This window comes from Chinchilla lanigera, unplaced genomic scaffold (assembly GCF_000276665.1).
Source record: "Chinchilla lanigera isolate Chin_1 unplaced genomic scaffold, ChiLan1.0 scaffold00043, whole genome shotgun sequence".
Lineage (NCBI taxonomy): Eukaryota > Metazoa > Chordata > Mammalia > Rodentia > Chinchillidae > Chinchilla > Chinchilla lanigera.
In genome coordinates this window covers 14,280,164-14,301,695 of record NW_004955444.1, presented here as the reverse complement: position 1 = coordinate 14,301,695, position 21,532 = coordinate 14,280,164, and the positions used below count along the sequence as shown (strand labels likewise).

At 36.3% G+C, this 21,532-nt stretch overlaps 1 protein-coding gene and 1 long non-coding RNA gene across 3 annotated transcripts in view; one reads left to right on the top strand and one right to left on the bottom strand.

The window, feature by feature from the left end:
* LOC102022433 overlaps window positions 1-6,915 on the top strand; it is an 8,892-nt gene extending 1,977 nt beyond the window's left edge. Inside the window, exons 3-5 of one of the 2 annotated variants that reach the window (XR_262271.2) lie at window positions 2,920-2,978; window positions 4,609-6,450; window positions 6,604-6,915. This is a non-coding gene — a long non-coding RNA (uncharacterized LOC102022433). The remainder of the gene's footprint in view (window positions 1-2,919; window positions 2,979-4,608; window positions 6,451-6,603) is intronic. The other variant, XR_001235524.1, reaches the window with a different exon arrangement.
* Window positions 1-21,532, bottom strand: part of LOC102022645 (25-hydroxycholesterol 7-alpha-hydroxylase) — a gene marked incomplete in the record, with an annotated part of 171,251 nt that overhangs the window by 144,373 nt on the left and 5,346 nt on the right.

Sequence of the window (21,532 nt, the reverse complement as noted above, 5' to 3'; positions counted from 1 at the left end):
GGGGTATATACTTTAGAATATATATATATAAAACATTATAAAGTGTCTTCTCCAACTTTTTGATAAATTATGTTTGTGGATTACAGACATATATATATGTACAATTTAAATCCGAAGGCTCCCCTGAGAGGTTTATATTAATAATGATCTGCTCTCCAATGTATCTCTGCCACCTACTGAGTTCTAATGACTTTAAAATACACTAGTAATGAGGAAAGACATATGGGATATTATGTATAGCTGAGGTAGGTGGTAAGAGATACTAAATGAGACTCAAATAGAGAATATTTTTTTCTAAAGTTCTCTGTGTGAAATGACATACTATAATATTTGAAAGGAAACTGCAAAACTTTATGTCTTTTACTATATATGTAAGTGTCTCTTTACATGTCTCTCTACGTGTGTGTGTATATCTGACTCCCTGTGTCAATATACACACATAATTCTTACTATCACTTCTTGCAACATATGAAGAAATTTTAATCCAAAACCCTTCTACACTTTAAAGCTATCCAGTGATGACTTACTTATTACTCAACAGCCTGATGTCCATTTTATACTCCAAAATTATGAAAGTTCTGGCTAGTTCTTCAGACATAAACTACTTCCATTACATATTAACATGATGATAAGAAAATTGACAGTACAGATAGCACACGTGGTTAACATCCAAAAAAGTTAAAATAATACAAAAATAAGGCCCTACTTGAATTACTAAGATCTTGTAGCATTTGAAATGTTATTTTTCTCTAAAGTTCTAAAGAAAAGACTTTTATTAGAATGTATCTCAGTTTAATAGCTCTGACTCAATGATTAACACCTTTTTAAAAAATGGAAATGATGAATTCAGATTTGGAAAAATTATTAGGAATTTCAATAAGCATATTAATTTCAATAAAAGTATTGATAGTAATTTTCCAAGAGAAAAACAAACGCTCAATAGCCTTTGATTTCAATATCCACGTTTGCTCTTGATTTCAAACGTATTAGTGACATATATGTCAAGGTTTAAATCTAGAATGAACCCTAAAGTCTCATACGTTTAGAGACAGGACTTTCAGAGCTGACTGGATCATGAGGGGTCTAACTTTCTCAGTGCATTAGTCCAGTGATATCATCAATTTGATATTTTTGAGGTGATGGAAACAGGAAACAGTGCCTAGAGAAGGGAGTGGGTCCAGGAGGTGTGGAGAAGCCAGGGGACAGAACAAGAGCAGCCTGCCCTCACTTGCTGCAGTTTAGGGCCAGCAATGGGGAGAACAGCAGTACTGTCTTTTTTTTTTTCTTCCTATTTTGGCGCTGCAGCTCAATGCAGGACCTGAAGCATGCTACGCAATCATCCTGCCACTGCACTATCGCACCGCTACTCTGGAGGTGTGAGCTCAGGGACTCTATCTGCTTTCTAGGCCCCTCCTCTCTGGCTCTTTGCTTCTATCTCTGCTTCTCGTTGCCTTGAAGTCAGAAGTTGTCTGTGCTATGCCCTCCTTTCCTACTGTGCATTGCTTTTCTCAGGTATTTAGTCACAGTGATGTAAAGCAACTAATACAAATACAGAATACAGAATATTTGTTTTCTTGTTGAAAGCTGAAACCTTAAACTAATATTTAGTACCACATCAGTTCTTATTGCTTTGCAAACAAACTTGGCTTCTTCTATATATTAACCAATTATACCGAAGATTTATTTGAAACGAAAATATGCATCCCTGAAGTTCACTTTGCAGAAAAGTAACCCATTACTGCAGAAAATGATCCAACCCTTAGGGCAGACATTTGCTCATTTATTCAAAAGCTATGGATAGGTGCCAGATAACCTAGGGGCCAACCCAATGGTTAAAGACTCTAGCACTCACAAAGTTTATATTGTAGTTTATGTACAGACAAGAATCAACACACAAACTCATGCTCCAGAAAATTCCAGGCTGAATCTAAATCTAAAAAGAAAATGAAATGAATTTGTGCTACTAAGTAAGAGGGTAGATAGCTTGAAAAAGGGTGGTGAGCAGAGGAAGCCACATTTAAGCTGCACTGTGGACGTCAAATTTGACCCAATGCTGAAAATGCGTGGGCCAAGTTCCAGACAAAAGGGGAGCCAACTGGGATAGCCAAAGAACAAAGAGCCCACTGTGCCCTTTCCCTATACACAGAAAAGGCAAAAAAGTGGGAGGTTACTTCTGAGAGGGTTCCATGGCCTAGGTGGAGATACGTGCTCTCTTCTGAGAGGACAGGAAGCTGTGAAGAGTCTGAAATAGGAGTAGCACATATGATTTGATTGCCTGTTTTAAAAAGTACACAGTATCTTGAATATGTTGTTAGTATTGGAATATCTGTGCACACTTGATCATCACCTTCATAAAAGTGTTTTCTAAAATCTGTAACAGGTCCAACATTTGGAAATGTTTTATCCTTGGAGTTATGTTTGTTCTGACAGTTATATAAAACACTCAAAACAGATAATCAATGTGTGAGTGTTTAAGATACATGACCAATGGACAAGGGTCAAGTCAGTCCTGAAGGATTAGAAGCTAGTTCAGCCAAGGTAAACATCAGGGTCTTGAGACCTGGAATCAAGCAAAACCATGGGGTAAAAAAGACAGCAAAGTGGGAAGCAAGTGGTTGTTAGGGTCAGTGGATGTAAGTACAGATGTATGTATCTAGTATGCCTTCATCATGGCCTTCCTCATGGCAATGATGTGGAGTTTTAGGTGGAGTGCAGTGATATGATCAGATTCCAGGAGGAGGAAGATGTACAGAGAAAGCTAAGGAAAGAATGACAGAGATGAAACAGACCGGGGACTGACTGTCAGGCCAGCCTGTATTTAAGCAAAGGGTTTTAGAACAAAAGAGGATTCACAAAGGCAGCATGATGGAAATCACAGGAATTTAGAGGAGACTGAAAATTCTACTTGCAACTCTACAGAAGGGAGACTCAGGAAGACAGATGGACAGAAGCACAAGGGAATTCCTCAAACCAACATGGTAAGTTCATGGCAGACCTGGGATCTGGGTTTAGGGTCATGTTTGCCTCATACCAGAAAACTGACTAAGTGTATATACACGTTACATGCACATGTCATATTTTAACATAGAATACATGTTTTAACAAAGATGATCACATTTTTACTATGTTTTCAGAGCAATGATGACTTTTTTGGGGAGGGGGATAAGCCAACCGGTCCTGAAAGATTCCATGTACATGCTACACGTAACTAGAAAAAAAGAACATTCTGTTTCTTTAGTTTAATATCACTCACTGTATTTTAATATTACTTCACTTTCCTCTGTTTCTCTTTGCCCTCTCTCATTTTCCTATCATCTCTTCTTTTCTCTGTTTTTTTTTTTCTATTAAAAAGAGCTGGCAAACTTTTTTTCTGTAAGGAGCGAGATACTAGATATTTTCAGTTTTGAGGACCAAGAGGCAAAAGCATTGTGTAGATATTTATACAAGAGGAGAAAAAAACAATTCCACATATCTCCCATTGATGAATTTAAAATTAATAATTGACTATGATTCTGTATGTTGTAATATTTAATTATTAGATCTGAAATTAATAAAATGAAGAGAACAATAACTAGGGGAGGGGTTAGCATTCCATGTAGGTGAAGATCAAAGTCAGTGTTCTAAATCATAAATAAGTTACCAACACTCACCAGTAAAGTTCATTCCTAGCTCACATACCAAACAAAAAGGCACAGGTGGTAGCTGTTGACCCACAGGTTGCTATTTCCTGGCCCCATTACTAAATAATCATATTATTCACTCACCCCATGTGCTTTATTATTGGAGAAAAGAGCGTCTGGTTTTCATGGTACTGCTCATAATCTGTATTTCCCTTCATGTCCAAAATTTCCTTGGTTTTATTCTGCCACTGTGTTCTTCTGTCATGAAAAGCACTCTTCTCGGTTGTGATGAGTAGGTAATTTGGATTCGTGTCCAAGGGAATGGTTTTAATATTTCAGAAGACCCCTGTCCTTTACAGATAAAGCTGGGAATGTCTTTTACTTCAACACTAACACAAATGATCATATAGACTATTTTATTTATTTATTTTTTTAGACTATTTTAAAGTATAAATATATAACGGCACATGGTATTCCAGTAGCTGCAAGCCTAGCAAAAAAATACTTGATAAAATATCATTAATGGGCACACCTTTGAATTTCACAAATAGATATAAATCTCAAGTGCAAATATATACCTGAAGGAAAAAATATAATGACTTAAGATCCTTCACACTAAGGTCAAAATAAATGTCTAACCACTTTTTAAACTCAGGGTTTGTTCTGGTAGCAGAATTCCTAATTCAGGGATAGAATTAAAAGCGACCATAGAGCAGAGGAAGGAAATGCAGAGAGGGAGGTGTCAGCTTTGATTCTGAAGTCACGTGGCAAACAGACTCTGCTAAACACACGCAGACATTGAAACCGTATCTCTAGCATCTCACAATCGGCTTCTGTGTAGGTTCTGTATCTTAAATTGTAGCTTGGCAGGAGCCTTAGAAATCAGGAAATCTACATTATTATTTTATAATGAGAACACTGAGAAGTTGACAAAAATTTTCTTTGTAACTTGAGACATGCTGTTTAATCCTTTTTCTCTCATTGCTAGAAAAACATGGCCTTCCAACACTTGTGGGAAAAACCAGTGCAGTTTCTAAGAACATTCAACTTCAGTTTTTGCTTATGCAGAAATTTTAAAACTCATGGGCTCAGAAATTCAGCTCTGAGTCAGCGGGGATTTCCAGCACTTACTGTTGAGACTCAACAGGTCTTCAGTTGACTCACTTGGAGGATGGTGATAAGCCTGACTACTAGAAGTGAGCTCACTGCAGAATCCCTGGGGCAAAGCTCAAGCACTCACCCAATTAGAGTCAATCCATCTGTCTTTGCCAAAAACCCAATAAAGTAGAAAGGAGTTAGACTTGAGAATTAGCTGGAGATTCATTTGGATTTCAGTTCAACTGCTCTGTGGGAATTCCCCTGAGCAATTCAGAGTGTCTCTTTCTGTGAGGGCAAAATAATAATACCTGTTTTACCAGTGTGTTAAGGAGTGAGATCACGGGCTGAGATATTCAATAAAATACAACTGTTAATGCCCAATGTGCTCATGGTCGCAAAAATTGACAATTAATGAGCCCAACTTGAAGCGCCTGCCTGGCAAGCGCAAAGTCCTGAGTTCAATTCCCGGTACTAAAAAAAAAAAAAAAAGAATTGATCCTAACTTGCTAATAAAAGAATGATGGGAGAGAAATTCAGGAAGAAACTCATTTTAGATGCCCTTAGTATTGCCCTAGCATACTTGTATCCTTGTACACATGGTTCACAGGTTACCAGGGTCATGGAGTTCACCAGGGCCATGGGCATTAAAGAGATCAGCAACAGTCAATATCCTGTAGGGTCCTCCTTCAACATGTCCATTGTCCCAATAGTCACATCACCAACACTGAGCTAACCATGCTCAGTTCAGGCTTATATCAGCTTCACTCAAGTGCAAGTTGGCAGTACATTACTTCCAACCTACATTGTTGGCTTCTCGTTTTTCACTCCTGCGCTTCTATGATACTAAAACAGAAGTTAGCCCCCTCTAGTTCCCTGAACTCTCACACATGTGCCACCTAGTAGTGTAGAGGAGTTAACACCCATGAAACCATCTCCACCCAATACAACACAGGAACCTGGTCATAAATGCTTCTACCCTGTGATCCTCCTACATGGGCAGTTCTCACACTTGTTTCATAAAGTGTCTCAAAAGGTCACACCAGAGAGTACCAGTAGGTGCCGCCTGTATTAAATGTCCTTGTGTTGACTTTCACTCCATCCTCATCTTTTGGTTCTGCTCCCTGGAGTTGAATTCTAATTAAACTTCTAGACTACACACAGCCTCTGTCTCAGGCACTGTTTTCAAGGAGATAGAGGGTAAGACACTGCCTACACCTATGGTTACCTAGAAAGCTGGCTTGTAGAGATGGAAGAGACATTAGTTCACTTCAAGGATAAGATATTTCTGTGAAAAAGGTCACTAATTGATCTTTCCCAGGGATTCTAGACAAAACCTTGGAATTCTTCTCACACTGCTGTAGACAATCTTGTCAAAGGATGGAGGCTGATCCTTGAGATAGATTTCATTGGCTACCTTGGGTCCAACAGATTGGATGCAAATCTCAGTTATTAGCTATATGACCTTCAAATACCTTTTGAAACTTTTCTAAACCTTAATTTTTTCATCTATAAAATGGGGATAAGTTGTTTCACATTATTATTAGGCATATTTAATATTCTTAATTTATTTAATTATTTACTGAATGTACTGTTTAATAGTGTAATATACCAAAACACTTAGCAAGGTCTAGGCACACACTAAATTCTCAATCAATGTAATTGTATTCTCCCTTTCTTTTATTTTAAAATGCAAATATCAAGAAGAAGGGACAACAATCATTGTACACACTTGGTAAGTTTACCACGTTTGTACCCCTGCAAAACATGATGATATAATTCACATCTCATTGCTCACTGAGGATCAAATGAAATGATACATAAACCATAGTAATGTTTTCAATAGTAACAATAGGATTACTGTTATATTTCAAATGGAAAATTCTAGGCTCAAGGCTAAGAGATCAATGTCATCTAGCTGGTAAAAGACAGTCTTTGGGTTCTATTCTTTCTATCAAACTGCCCCATCTGGGACCTCAGACAACCTGACTACCATCATCAGATTACAAACCCAGGGAGGGTCCGTTGATGATGAACAAGTGCCAACCCAGCTCATCAAGCACCATGAGGTCCTGCTACACTGTAGGAAGAAGGAGAAGGAGGACCATAAATAACTCTTAAGGCGGCCTTTCCAACCTGGCCTGCTCTTGAACCCAATGACAGAGGAAGAAAATGACCACAGAGATTTGGATCTGCTGGCACTCACCAGAATAAAAGATGTATTCATGAATGTCACAAACCAGCTATTACATCAGAATAGAAATATGGCAGATGGAACAACTGCAAAGATGCCTGTGGAACAAAATATGAGGTCATTAATTTATTCATTTCTTAGTTAATAAAGCCTCCCTCTAAAACAAAATCAAGGTTCTGAGCAATTCTTCTATCACTTTTCTTAATTTTAATTGATGGATGCTCTTTGTGATTACTAATTCTCCTATATATCTAAAATTCTTACACAATTTTGCAAAAATAAAATCCAGGGTGTTTTTTATTAACTGCATAAGAAATGTGTAAGAAAATAAATAATGGCCACCAAGAAAGAACAATTGTGTTGAATTATAAGAACTAGAAAATATAGAAGTTGGTACATATATTATTCATAAGAAAATATATAGAAACATGATCAGATTTTAATAAGAGTATGGGATGTTAGACTTTTATGGAGGTGGAAATTCAGACCTGGAATAGATCTTAGAAATTATGAAATATAAAACTATTTATATTACACATGAGGACACTGAAGCTCAGAATAGTTAAAACATTTTCATTTTAGATAAATACCTGATGAGGGGCTGGGGATTTAGCTCAGTGGCATAAGCGCCTGCCTGGCAAGCGTAAGGTCGTGAGTTTGATCCCCAGTACCTGCCCCCAAAATAAATAAAGTATCAGTATGATAAATACCTGATGAATAAGAAAAATATTGCTGGTTAAAAATTTAAAGATCTGTATGCTTTTGCATTCCTACATGTGGTAATCTGAGCAACTTTGTTGAAGATAACAATATGTAATATAACAACCATTGTTAATTTCCTACCATTTTATTTTGAAATTCTTTATAATTTGTATTGTTTTTGTGCTGTTTTGCTTTTGTTTTTGTTGTTGTTATTTTGCTTTTCTTTTTCTTCTCTCTTTAAAATAAAAAGTTCAAGGATCTTTTAACACTGGGCTCCAAACTAAATGTTCTTTCCACTTTCATAGTTATACATCATGGGCAATCTGAATTATTTTGGGAAAAAAAATAGAAAAACTTCAACAAGAGTTCATAACATTATTTTCAATTTTTATGCCAAGGAGAGGACCAATATTTCCAAGAATATTTTATAATTTTTAAAATTGAAAGAGCAAAGTGAGATTTCTACAGTTATAATTCATAATAAACATTACCGTAACATCAAAATAGAATCAGAGGCCAATGGAACACTATAAAGAGTCCAAAAATAAACTCATCCATACACAATTGACTAAGAATAGTAAGAAAACTAGTAAAGCACACACACATACATACAGCACAAATACACAGTGGGGAAAGGAGAGTCTTTTTAATAACCAGTCTTGGTAAAACTGGTTATCCACACACAAAAGAATAAAGCTGGACTGTTATTTTATACTGTTGAGGCAAATCAACTCAAAATGGATTAAAGAGTTGAACATAAAACCCAGAAGTACAGAATATTTAGAAGGAAGCATAGAGCTTCTGGGCATTGGGTGTGGCAATGATTTTTCAGATACTACAGCAAAAACACAGACAACAAAAGCCAAATGAAAACAAGTGAAACTACTTAAAACTAGAATACTTCTGAACAACAAAGGAAATATTCAACAAAATGAAAAATCAACCTACATAATAGGAAAAAGTTCAACTGACATTTTTATCAAAAACATAAAAATAGCCAACAAGAATATGAAATGATGCCAAAAACCATCAATCATCAGGGAAATGTAAGTGAGCTATCACCTCCCACCTGGTATGAAAAAGTGAATAGGTGATGTCAAGCTTGTAGAGAACAGGGAATCCCTGTAGACTGTTGATGGGGATATAAACTGGTACAGCTGCTGTGGAAACAACTATGGCGCATCCTCCAAGAGTGAAATACAACCACCATCTCATCCAGCAATGCTCTTTCTAGGTATATATCCAAAGAAATGAAATCAGTACCTTGAAGTGATATCTGTACTCCAGTGTTCACTGCAGCACTACTAACAATAGAGAGGATGTGAAAACCATAAAATATTACTCATCCTTTAAAAATCTTACCATTTGTGACAACATAAGTACACTTGGAGGACATTATGCTAAGCGAAATAAGGCAGCTATAAAAAGACAATGTTGCAAGATACCACTTATGTGTGGACTCCCAAAAGTGGAACTTAGAGAAACAGAGAGTAGAGTGGTAATGGTATGGATGAAGGATAGAGAAATAGGAAAATAGCAGTCAAAGTGCCCAAACTTTCAAGTATCAGATTAAGCTCTAGTGATCTAATGTATAGCTTTAATAATAATGTAGTATATACTTGAAATGTATTCAGAGTAGGGCTTAACTATTCATGGTTACCATGAAAGGTGATAGACATATACATCAACTTGGTTGTGGCAAGTATTACACAAGTATACTTACATAAAAACAATTTTGTAATATATATGTATATATATATATATATATGTAGTTTTTATGTGTCAATCATATCTCAGTAAAGTTAGGAGGGGGACTTCATTAAAAGAACAGTCATTTCCTCAAAGGGATTGAAAATATTTGAAACTATATTTATTAAATAAAGAATTGTCCCCTAGGTAGAAAAGACTTGAAACTATCAAACCACAAAAACAATAGTGAACACATTCTCTGGGAAAATATGCCTGCTCCCTGCTGACCCCCTAAAGCCCCACTTATTGGCATGTGTTTTATAACAGAATGCACATAAACCAGAATATATTTAGGTTTAGTCTATTTCTAGTCACACAAGTTTTATTTCCTAAAGAAGACTTCAAATTACCATTTTGGTTTGTTCCCCAAAGTTTCAGTGCTCCATATGGCTGAAGAAGTAGTCTCGTCTTCCTCACAAGACCTTGTGTGAACTGTGCACAGTTATGTCTTCAAACCCTTTGCTCCTGTGCAAATTCCATGGGGAGGAGAAATACAGGGCTTGTACGAGAAGGAGGAAATGAGAAAGGCAGACATGCTCCCAAGTTGAGATTCTGAACTGTCTTCCACATTTTTAAATGTGAACATTTCTTTAGTTTGCTAAAACTGTTATAAATGATGGCACAGAACATACACACTCAGCTTATGGAAATTCATGCACTATTGTAGTTTTCCTAATTGGGGTTCAAAAACCTACCATAGCAGAGTTTTTTTTAGTGCAGAAATAAAAAATAATAGTAACAATTTTATTTTATTCCAACTAATTAATTTATCAAACTTGTAAGTCTTAAAAAGGAATCCTGAGGAGGTATTAAAATTATTTTTAATGTGATGCAAAGATAAATTCTTTTTTTTTTTTTAAAGATAAATTCTTAGTGAGAAATCATACATTTTCTTTGCTCGATTGTCTCCAGTTAAACGTTTAATGATCAACTTTACTTATATCAACATAACAAATGCCCTCAAATTCTAGAATTTCTATAACAGTGATAATAATTTACAGGCAAGGGAATTACAACAGTGAATTATTAAGACTTAAGCAGGATTAGCTTGAGAAAATAAAATACATATAGGTAACAAAATGTATTACTTCACTTAGTTTTCAACATTTAAGCATCAGTTAAATGATGCAATGATCCACTGCTACCAACTGGTGCAGTACAACTCTACACAGATCCAAAGCATATATTTATATTTAATAGTTCATAACTTTTGAGACAGGAAATGATTTTTCATGCCCATCATTTATAAAAGTAGAAATCCATCTATTCATCTTTTAGGTAACTGTTTTATACATTAATCTTATGAAAAAGATTAATTAAAAGGTTTTATAATATTTTTCCTTTTAAAATATCAGCTCCATTTCAACATTCAGTATTATAACTATGGATGAATGTTTGTTCTCTACGAATTCTTTAACTATAGGCAAGCATATATTAACAACACATTAAAAACAAGAAGTGACTAAAGAAGTATTTATATTTTCAAGGAGCAATTTCACTAAATGTTAGTTGTTTATCTTTTCACCAAAGGAATTAAATAAATATTAACACTTGAATGTGCTCCCTGCATCACATTACACAGCAAGGTCATCTGGTAGTCTGTGATGTGGAGTCTACACTTTCTTTTCTTCTGTTCCTTCGAGGCAAAGTGATCTGCTCTCCACTCCCTCAAATGTTATCTTCACCTCTCCACCTCCAAGTCGTGGAACTCACCTCCACCTTTATTCCCCACCTTCAGCTGGGCAACAAAGCACATATGGGATGTTTTCTTCTCCCTGAAGAGGAGACTCCTTCATTCTTCAAGCACTGGGTCATGTTTTCTCAAAACAACACAGCCAAAAATATGGCCAGCAAGTCCCAATGTTCTTATTGTTTTTTAACTTCATCTTTATTGTTTAGTATTCTCAACTACTATGATGTGTGTATGTGTGTGTGTGTGCACAGAAGTCTTTACTTTTCATCACAATGTATCCTTAAACCCATATTAATAACCAGCTTGATCCAATAACAAAGAGGGACACATAACCTTTATGTGAGACTAACAGTGTGCTATTAGCACAGGGAACACAATGGAGGCTGGCAGACCACTCCCCTCCATCCACTTGAGTTTGGGCAGCATCCTAGTGCCAGTCTTCCTTCCACTGTTACGTGTAACTTAATCAGAGTGAACTGTAGAACAAACATACTTGTTGAAAGCCCTTAACTCAAGATGAATCAAAACTTTGTTAATCATTACTGTCAATCTTACCTAACAACCCAATAAATGGGAACCCAGGCTGCGATGCACTTCCTTAGAAATTTAAAACACTTGATTTATCTATGTGCTTTTGTTTTTTTTCTTTTCCTGTTGTCATGGTACCACTTTTCTGGTCATCACGCTTGTTTTTACTGACACGGTTCTGAGCAACCCTGAACATGTTTTCTCACTATCTTCAATAAATGTACTGCTTTTCTTTTACCATTAGATGTTTGCTTGAATTCTTCACTCATCATGCACAAAATCTGTTGGATCTATCCCACAGGATCACTCTAAAACCAAAATAAAAAAGGACAAAACCCATCTCTAAGTCCCAAAAATAATAGGAAAAAAGTAAAATGTCTTTTAAGTCTTAGATTTAGAGCTATACTGGCTCTTAGAGCTCCAGTATAAGCCCCTCATTTTATAGATGTAGACTCTAAGGTACAAAAAGAGTAAAGAATTTGCCTTGAATTTCAGAGCAGGAAGATGGAAGGAATGACATCAGCACAGTTCTGATGAAAAACACACTAAAGCTCTTCCCACTACATTCTATTGCTTGCTGTAAATGCACATTAAAGGGGGCACACTTTACACACTGATTGTTTAAGGAGCCTTAATTTGCAATAAAGTATTTATCTACTGTAAAGAATAAAGCTATTGAACCATAAACCCACTCAACATTATAAACATTAAACAATAACACAAATAAAAACTATAATCAGCTCAAGAGTGGCAGCCATACCTGGGCACTCACATGGTGCCCTGCACACCCAGATCACCAACCCATTAGGGTGATTGAACCCACAACCTTGTGCTGACTCCCTTACGCTCTACACAATCCTAGAGCTACACAAAAATGATCCAGGGGAAATCTGAATATATTTTTCTTCCTTCATAAATATCTCAGTAGCACTGAGATAATCCAAACATTAACTGATCATTTAGTTCAATAATTAATGAGCAGCATCTAAATAATTTGAAGCTACCACTAACCACCTTATCTGAGAGGATTTCAATCTATGGTTGTTCTCAAACAACCTAAGTTTTGAAGACAAATTCCTCAGTCTTCATCAACTGAAACACAATCCCAGATTAGAGACATGGGCATCACGTAACTTTAATAATAATTCTGGAACGCTGTGAGAAACACTTGTTTAAAGCTTTGTTAACTAGCTCCACACCTTTTTAAAAATATTTTCTGAACAATTTGGCAGAATTCTCTCAGCCTCAAGTAACAGAAACCCAAACTGTACTAACTGAAGCACAAAGAGGAATGTGCTGCAACTGAGAGCAGAGTTGAAACCAACCTCAGGCATGAGCAGAGTCTCAGGAACTTAGATCCCCAACCCTAACCCTAACCTATTTGATGTCCTCTCTTGCCTGTTTTCCAGACTAGATTCCATGACCAATTATCATAATCACTCTGTGCCTCTCTCTCTCAACTCTCTTGTTCTGCTTGCTCTGTATAAGGCTCATAGACACAACCAAAGCTCCATAGCCATGGTGCTCTACCTTAACTCACTTAGCCTGTGTGAAAATACACGTGGAAAATACACAATCCTGCTGACAGGTATCAATTTCATTTAATGACAAGAAACATGGGGTGAAGCTCAATTCCTTCTGGCAATCAGACATTTACCCACCCTCATCACTTGATCACATGCCTATTTCTCTCAAGATACAGCAAGTGTTAACTAGCTATTTCCAGGCCTGTATCTTTTGTAACTTCATGACCTTAGAGGAATTGGATCTTCTTCCATCAAGCAGATTTTAAAAATCCAAAGAGACTTTTAAGTTCCATGCTACCCTTCAGATAATATGTTGACCCAGAAGACATCATCTTGAGAAAAGAAAGCAGATGTTTCATGCAGCTTGAGGAAGTTGCAACATCTGAGCAAACTGTCCTGAGCTGTCCATTTATTCCTGCTTATGTAAAAAGAACCATGAAAGTAGTATTGAATTTTTAAAGCCAAGGTACGTGTATTAAATTGCTGAAGAGAACATGTGATAGAGTGCTTCACAGACTTTGCGTGTTCAACATGTCTAACAAAGTAGTTCCACCTTTGCTCCCCACCCAATCCTTAATTTAAAGCAGAAGTGAAAGAATCAACTGTCCTCCTTCCCTCTTGCCTTCCCTCCTTTTACATCCAATTCTATCCCAAATCAAATAGATCCCACTCCTAAGAATTTTTCCAGTCTAGGCCCACTATTAACACTTGTTTTTCTGTGACTCATCTCTATTCTGACAATGTAATGCAATTGTTGGAAATAGCCTTGAATCACATTGTTAAGACAACTTTATTCCAGAAACCCTAGGAAAACTGTGTAATCTAATCTGTACATTTATTTGTTGAAACATCCACAAAATAAGCTAGAAAAACTGTAGTGGTCATATTGTCTGCAACCTAAAGGTACTACCTATCTGCAACTGGGTTTCATCTTTAAGACCTCTGCTTCTGAAAACTTTAAAAGCCAAACTGCGCAGAAATTCTCAAGATTACAATGAGAGAAAAGTTCCATACACAGACACAGAGAATTTTGATAAAGGAAGAAAACACTAATATGAATCAACTTCTGTTAAATCAAAGACTTGGCATTTGGATTCTTTCTCATTTTGTTTAAAATGTGTGTTCTTTTGAGAACTGTGGGTATTAAGGCCATGTATTATTGCCTACAAATTTCTCAGTTACAAATGCTATGATATATGTGGTCAAAAGTCTTTACCCTTCTTCAGCTGACTGATGATTTCATATGTTCTAGGAATATTTTTATTCTTTGGCATGATGCTCTATACCATATGGTACAACAAACTGACAAGCAAAAAGGGTAGAATTTGTTTGAAATATATACTTATATATATTTATCCATATGTATATACATGTATATGTATATACATACACACACATATATATGCACATATACTACATATATGGTAAAGGTATCATGTATGGCTACCAGGAAACAGAAAAGCAAAGTTACATATTCTTTATACAGTACAATGCTGACATTCTTTGCCCATGTGGAAAAGGTCATTTCATCCAAAAATCCAAAACAAGATTGAAAGTTCAATATGGACTTGAAAGCATCCAAGAGAGAGCTCAGTAGCCACTACACTTTGCTACATCAAGCAGTATTTGAACTATCTATAACACTTTCTCATTCAATATTTAATGTTGCTTTTCTAAACACAATAGTATCTATAGAAATGACACATGCAGTAGCTTGCATAATCTATCTAGGAAGAATCATTTAAATGGGAATCATGGTAAACTTCTTTGATTAATCCTATGAGGTTGAAAACATGCTCCTCTTTGGTTTTAAGTTCCTACAATACAGCATTCCTTTGTAAAACAGTGATCTTGCATCAAATTTCACAAGACTGTATGATGTTGGGAACATTATTTGAGACTTACTGTCTACATCTATAAAATGAAGAATATTATTGTGACAGACCATTCAATAAAATTCAATATAATAATAAAGCACTTGTCATATGTCTGGTAGGTATATAGGAAGTGCTTCAAAGTGTTGATAGTCATTATTATAAGTAAAAAGCAGTTCTATAGTGCTATATACTCAATACACAAACATAAATAAAGGAATCGACAGTGACGATATCACTAACCCAGAAGTAATTATCATCTGAAGAAGTTAATCCCTTCACATCCTAGGACAGCTCTACCAAAATACAATACCAGGACACTAAGTTCTCACTGGATGTAATCAAACAGTAAGCCACTTGTCTTTCTAACATAATATGATTTATATGTTCATCATTCCAAGGTACAGTTAATACAGAACATTGCTTATACAAGGACAACTTTGATTTTTCAACCAAAACCTTAGTCTCTTTAACAGTTTATGAGCACTCATCCTACCATTATTTGTTTTCAGTGTACTAAGGACCAAACACACATATGATTCTATGAAATTTCCAAAAATAGCCTCAGCCCTTTCACAAAGGGGATACATGTTGTTAAATAAACACACTATCTATACTATACAAATCTAGAGCATAAACCTGAAAGTTAGAGACATATTTTTAACACTAAATATTCAGAAGCAGGAATTGTAGCAGTTGACTCCACTTCAGTTGCTGTGTTTTCTATTAGGTTTATAATGAAGAATAATCATTGTATTAATATATGCTCTAATTAATATTTATTATAGGTGAGTACCTACTTATAAAATCTTTACATTTTAAAAATTGAAGTAGCACAAAGTTTCATATGTATGACACTGATCATTTTTATACTAAATTTGAACATTTTGATATCAGTATTTAGAACCCTAAGACACTATGGGAAATGATAACAATTGCTGCATTAAACTGTTTGTTTATTAATTCATATTCCACCTCATTTTTCTAAAAATGAAGAATTTCTACAAGATTTCTCAGGGATAGAAATACTCAGTGCTAGAAACTGTGATAGATGTTGAAACAAGTGAAGCTTCTAAAGTTTTTTATTAATATTAACTGTTTAGAATAAAGTTATAAGGAGATATGACAACAAATTTAAAGTCTATTATACCAACACTTTTGTTAAAAGTTCTATTAAATTTTATATTAAGTAATTATAGAAATAATTAATCCTTTTCAATTTTCTATAGGCAAAAATATCCCATCCCAATAATTCTACATTTAAAAAGCCAAAGCTATAAAAATGAATACTTTAGCTATAAAAATACACGATATAATTGATGTCACCTTCTCCTATTCAGCAAAATAGCTTTCTATAATTTTGTCCTTTGCCTTTCACAGAACAGTAACCTGGAGTAATTTCAAAGAGATTTTACTTTGAATAAAGCAGAAAACATTCTCCTCCAAGAAGCTGTTAATCTTTCCTCCGTAGTGATGGATCTCTCTGGTCAGTTTTTGGGAAACCAGTGAAGTATAGATTCCCTTCCCTTAGATCCCTCAAATCCTCTCTTTCCAGCTGGCTCCAGCTTCTGGGTATCCTGCAGTAGGTATGCACTAAAGTCTATGCTAGAAGAATTCTCCTCAGCAAATCACACCTGGTATGAATGAGAACATGGTGAGAACACAATCATCTATGAGGAACCAGTCACCACACTCCAATTAGCTGTGATGAACATCCCATGAACCATTAAATGGTTACCTGCAGTGACAAGATCAACAGCAAGATACTTGTTTTGCAGAGACATCACATTTCTTTACTGCAAAACAGGAATAGTCTCCTTAGAACTTCTGTCTTTTTAATTTGCAAAATAAACCAGGAAAATAAGCCAGACAATTGTCATAAAAGATTGCAAGATCAACCCAAAATCTGAGTTTAAGAAGACACAGTGCACTAGCTAACTTCAGCATAGTCTTCAGCAGAACATGACTTTGCTCTCATCTATCCACACCTTTTTCTGTATTTTATTATGAGGAGAGGGGAAGAAATAAGCAAGTCATGCACTAATGATGGCAGCCTAGCTCTCATTCTCTAAGCAGTGGTAATAATGTGATGGATCTAGAGCACCATAGGTCATCTTTGGAAGTAGTTAATTATGGTCAGCCCTCCAAATTCCATTATCTGCACCTGTGGATTCAGTTAACTGCTGATTGAAAATAAAGACAACCTGCATGAGTACTGATCACATATAGTACAGTACATTTTTTTCTTTTAATTATTACCTAAACAATACTGTGTAACAACTATACTGTATAAAATATTACAAGTAATTTGGAGATGATTTGAAGAATATGTAGAAAATACATCATTTTAAAAAAAGCAGATTTAAGCAGAGCAGATTTAATATTCAAGAGGTCCTGGAACCAATACCCTATAGATACTGAGAAATGACTAATTATAAAGGGAAATAACTGATGTGTGATGTGTGAACAGTGATATCAACAAACCAACATTTCAAAATAATTCATTACCTATATAAACTTAATATCTTACAACTCAAAAAGGCATTGAATTTACTTCAGTTAAAATATACCTTAACAATACTTTAGTTTTATTTATTATTAATTAGAGCAATTAGGGGTATGAGGATATGTGTTGGGGGATGAAAGAGGGAAGGGAATCCATGTAACTTTTTTTCTCCAAACAATAACTAGGAAAAAAGGGTTTCTGGTTAGTGTCAAGGAAAACTTCTGTGTAAGCTAACCACTGACTTAGTTTTCAAATCTACACCGCATGAAGTATTCTGGCATTTGTGACTTTATGATATGCCCTCATCCACAAATGGCAAGATCATGTCTGCTTCAGAATAGCACTTTGCCCTGAGAAATGAGGGCTGAGCAATAGTTCAACATGTTGATATTAAAGTGTAAGAAGGTGATAGATTCAAGATGATGGGTAACACTTTACAGTTTCTCTATGACCTGGCATAGAGACAGTTGGAAAACAGCTACTCAGAGGAGAAAAATGAGGAGAGCTCTAAGGATGAAGAAAGTTGTGACAGGAAAACTAAAAATTATGGAAAAACAGAAAGGCAACATAGAGAAATGAATGAAATAGACTACAAAGCCAACCCCAGCTCCCTAGGGTGGAGAGAAGCTGATTCCTCAAGTACAAGGTACTCCTGGAGAGGGTTGGCACCTCCAATGATAAGTAACAGACCAGCAGTTCTACCTACTGAAGAAACCCATGGTTATTGCAAGCTATAAACTCAGTACAGGGATTTATTCTGAAATTGGCTCCTTATACAGGCAGGCTAGCTTTGGAACAGTCCTTTGATAAGTTTATAGCTGAATGTGCTATCAGGAGGTGGAGGTTGGTTGGAGATGGGTCACTGGAGGTTTGACCTAGAAGGACTCACACTTCTTTTCAGATCTACTTTCTCTTTCTGATTCCTGGCTGTCATGGAACTTTACCTAGGCCATGCCCTTCCAATATGACACTTCTGCTTTGCAGCCAGCTTACCATGGGCTGTACCCCCAGCAACTGTGAGCTAAATAAACCACTACTCCAATACAGTGAGGGCATCAGTATACTTCCCAGCAACAGGAAAACTGACTAATATAGCTAGTCACTAAGAAGACTCTCACATAAAAGTCCCAAGAGAAATACAAATTTCAACACAGAGGCAAAATAAGTATGAAAAAATAAGGCAACATGACTCATCCAAAGATCCAAAACTTGTCAGTAAGTGAATATAACATCAGAATGAATGAAAGTAAAAGAACTCACAAGATCAATTTGTAATACAATCAATAACTTCAAAGAGGAAAGCTGAATAAAAACAGTGCAAGATACGAAGGAGCAATTCAACAAAGGGATATCCTAAAGAAGAATCAAATAAAAATCCTAAAAATGAAAAACACAGTAAAGTACATGAAAAACTCAGTGGAAAATTTCACCAGTAGACAGGATCAAACAGAACCCAGAATTTCAGGGCTTGAATATATAACTTGTGAATTATCACAATCAGACAATAATAAAAAAATGCAATTGATATACCACATATACAAGAAATCTAGGACACAGTTAAAAGTTGAATCTTACAAATTTTCAGTGTATAATAGAGTACTGTAGTCCAGACTAAAAGCACAGCAAATCTGTTCAATAAAATAGTAACAGAAAACTTCCCTAATATTGGTAGAAATATGGACATCCAGAGAGATGAGGCATTTAGAACTCCAAGTTGGTATGACCAGAAAAGAAGCTCCCTGTAGCAGTTAGGGTGGAGTCCCAACTTAATTGGCTTTGACATTCACCTGTGAGGTTGATAGAGTACATTTCTGAGTGTTTCTGCGTGAGTCATATGCCTTAGAGTCTATGCCTTAGAGTCTATGTCAGAAAGAAAGTCCTCTTTCTTTCTGGCAGTGTTCCCCTGTTCTGCATCCTGGCCATGATGAACTAAGCACCTTTGTCCCACCATTCCCTTCCACTGTGATATTCCTGACTTACAGCCAGCCTACAATGGACTGAAAGCCTCTGAAATAGTGAGCCAAATTAAACTTCTCCATCTCTTCATGTTGTGAATGTTGGGTATGATGTAAAGTGATGAAAAGCTAATATTGAAAATTAGCACCACAGAATGAGGTTATTCTTGTTGCTATAGCTGACCTTTAGAACAGGTTTGCAGGAGTGTGCAAAGGATGTGAGATAAGAAGAACTTGGAATGGTTTAAGAAGAGCCTGAGGGGTGATTCCAGTTGGAGCTCAGAAGACTTGAATGTTGAGAGGAATGCAGACAATAAATGTCAGGCTTAGAAGGTTTCAGCAGGGATCGAAGATTCCACTGAGAGGTGGAATAAGGTCATGTGTGTTATGTCCTGGCAGAAAATTTGCCTACATTTTATCCATGAGACTTTGGAGCATACTTTATCTGAGACTTTGAAGGATACTCAGATTAAGGTAAGTGACCTAATTAATCTGGCTGATGAAATTTCAAAGCAGCCCAATATTCAGGCTGGGGCATGTGTAATGCTGTTTTTGTAGTGCAATTTGTAGTGTGAATCAGGGGGCCAAAAGCAGAGCAGAAAAATTTGAAAAGTTTAAATTTTGACCTAAAAAGAGCCATATGCAAAGTTAGGGCCAAAGGAGGTGTTGCTGAAGAGCCTGGCACTATTAAAAAGGAAGAAAGCACTTTGTACAAGGCCAAGGAAAAAGAAGCCTTGAGGGCATCTCAGGAAACAGCAAGATCCCCCCTAAATTGGTTCCCTGGGATTAATTCCACCATGCTCAGCCAATCAGGCACTAAGGGACTGCTGCAGCCATGGTTCAAGGGAGCCTGGCTATTGACTGGACTGCTGCCAGGCTGTGGAACAGTTCATGTGATACTAGTTTTACCAGCATGCAGAATGCAAGAACCGTGGTGTAAGACTTCAAAGGCAAGTCTTGAAGACAAGGCAAAAACCAGTGTGTGAAGCTATGAGAATCAAACTGAAGATGCAGTGGAAACTCCAGGAAGTCAGAAATACCAGGAACACAGAATTTCTGCCACGGAATTCTGCAGGCTGTGAATGAAGCCACCCCAAGAGAGAATAAATGTGGTCTGCAACTCAAAAGGCCATACGAATGGGGCTTCTCAAGCCCTTTGGTACTTCTGCTTTATCATCATATGTATGAGATGCTAGATATGGAGCTACAAGGCTTACCATGTCCCTTGCTAGGTTTCATTCTGCCTTTATCTAATTATTTTCCATCCCCCATACCTCCCTTTTGAAATCAGAATGTTTACCCTGTGCCACTGTACCTTGAAATGATGCAACTTGGTTTTATTTCTATTTTTATAGACGTTATTCATTAATAGTTTACTTTGAGTCTTAGAAGAGATTTGGATTTGGACTTTTTTTAAAAAGATAGAACTATTGAGACTTTTGGGAAGGGATTATTGGGTCCTCGATTTTATGCAAGATAGGTGCAATATGGTAAGTGGAATTAAGAAGTTGCTATTTTTTCTATTTGGAGATTAAGTGTGGTTTAAGGAGATATGTTTGGGAGTGAAGCTGACAAGGGTTTGATGTGGTGGTTAGCATGCAGTGTCAAACTTGGTTTTGTCTGGAGTCTGCCTGAGGGACGGGTAGAACATATTTTTGGCTGTCTGCATGGATCATGGAGGCATGGATTTAGGAATTTATATCTGGTCCCTCACGTTTTCCTCTCTGGCATTGAGTCCCTGCTCTGCTTTCCAGTCTCCAAGAACTCAGCGGTTTTGCTACACCATGTCCTCTTGCTATGATGTGCCTGCCATGAAGCCAGTCCACCCTAGACTAAAAGCCTCTGAAACTGTGAGCCAAATTAAGACTCTCTTCACTTGAACTCTGGGTATAGTTTTGTGTCCTAGCCACAAATAGTTAATACATTTCCAATATCAAAGTTGTCCTTCAAAACAAAGGTCTTCAAAGATAAGTTAATAGTTAATACATTAGTTAATAGTTAATACATTTCCAATATCAAAGTTGTCCTTCAAAACAAAGGTCTTCAAAGATAAGTTAATAGTTAATACATTAGTTAATACATTTCCAATA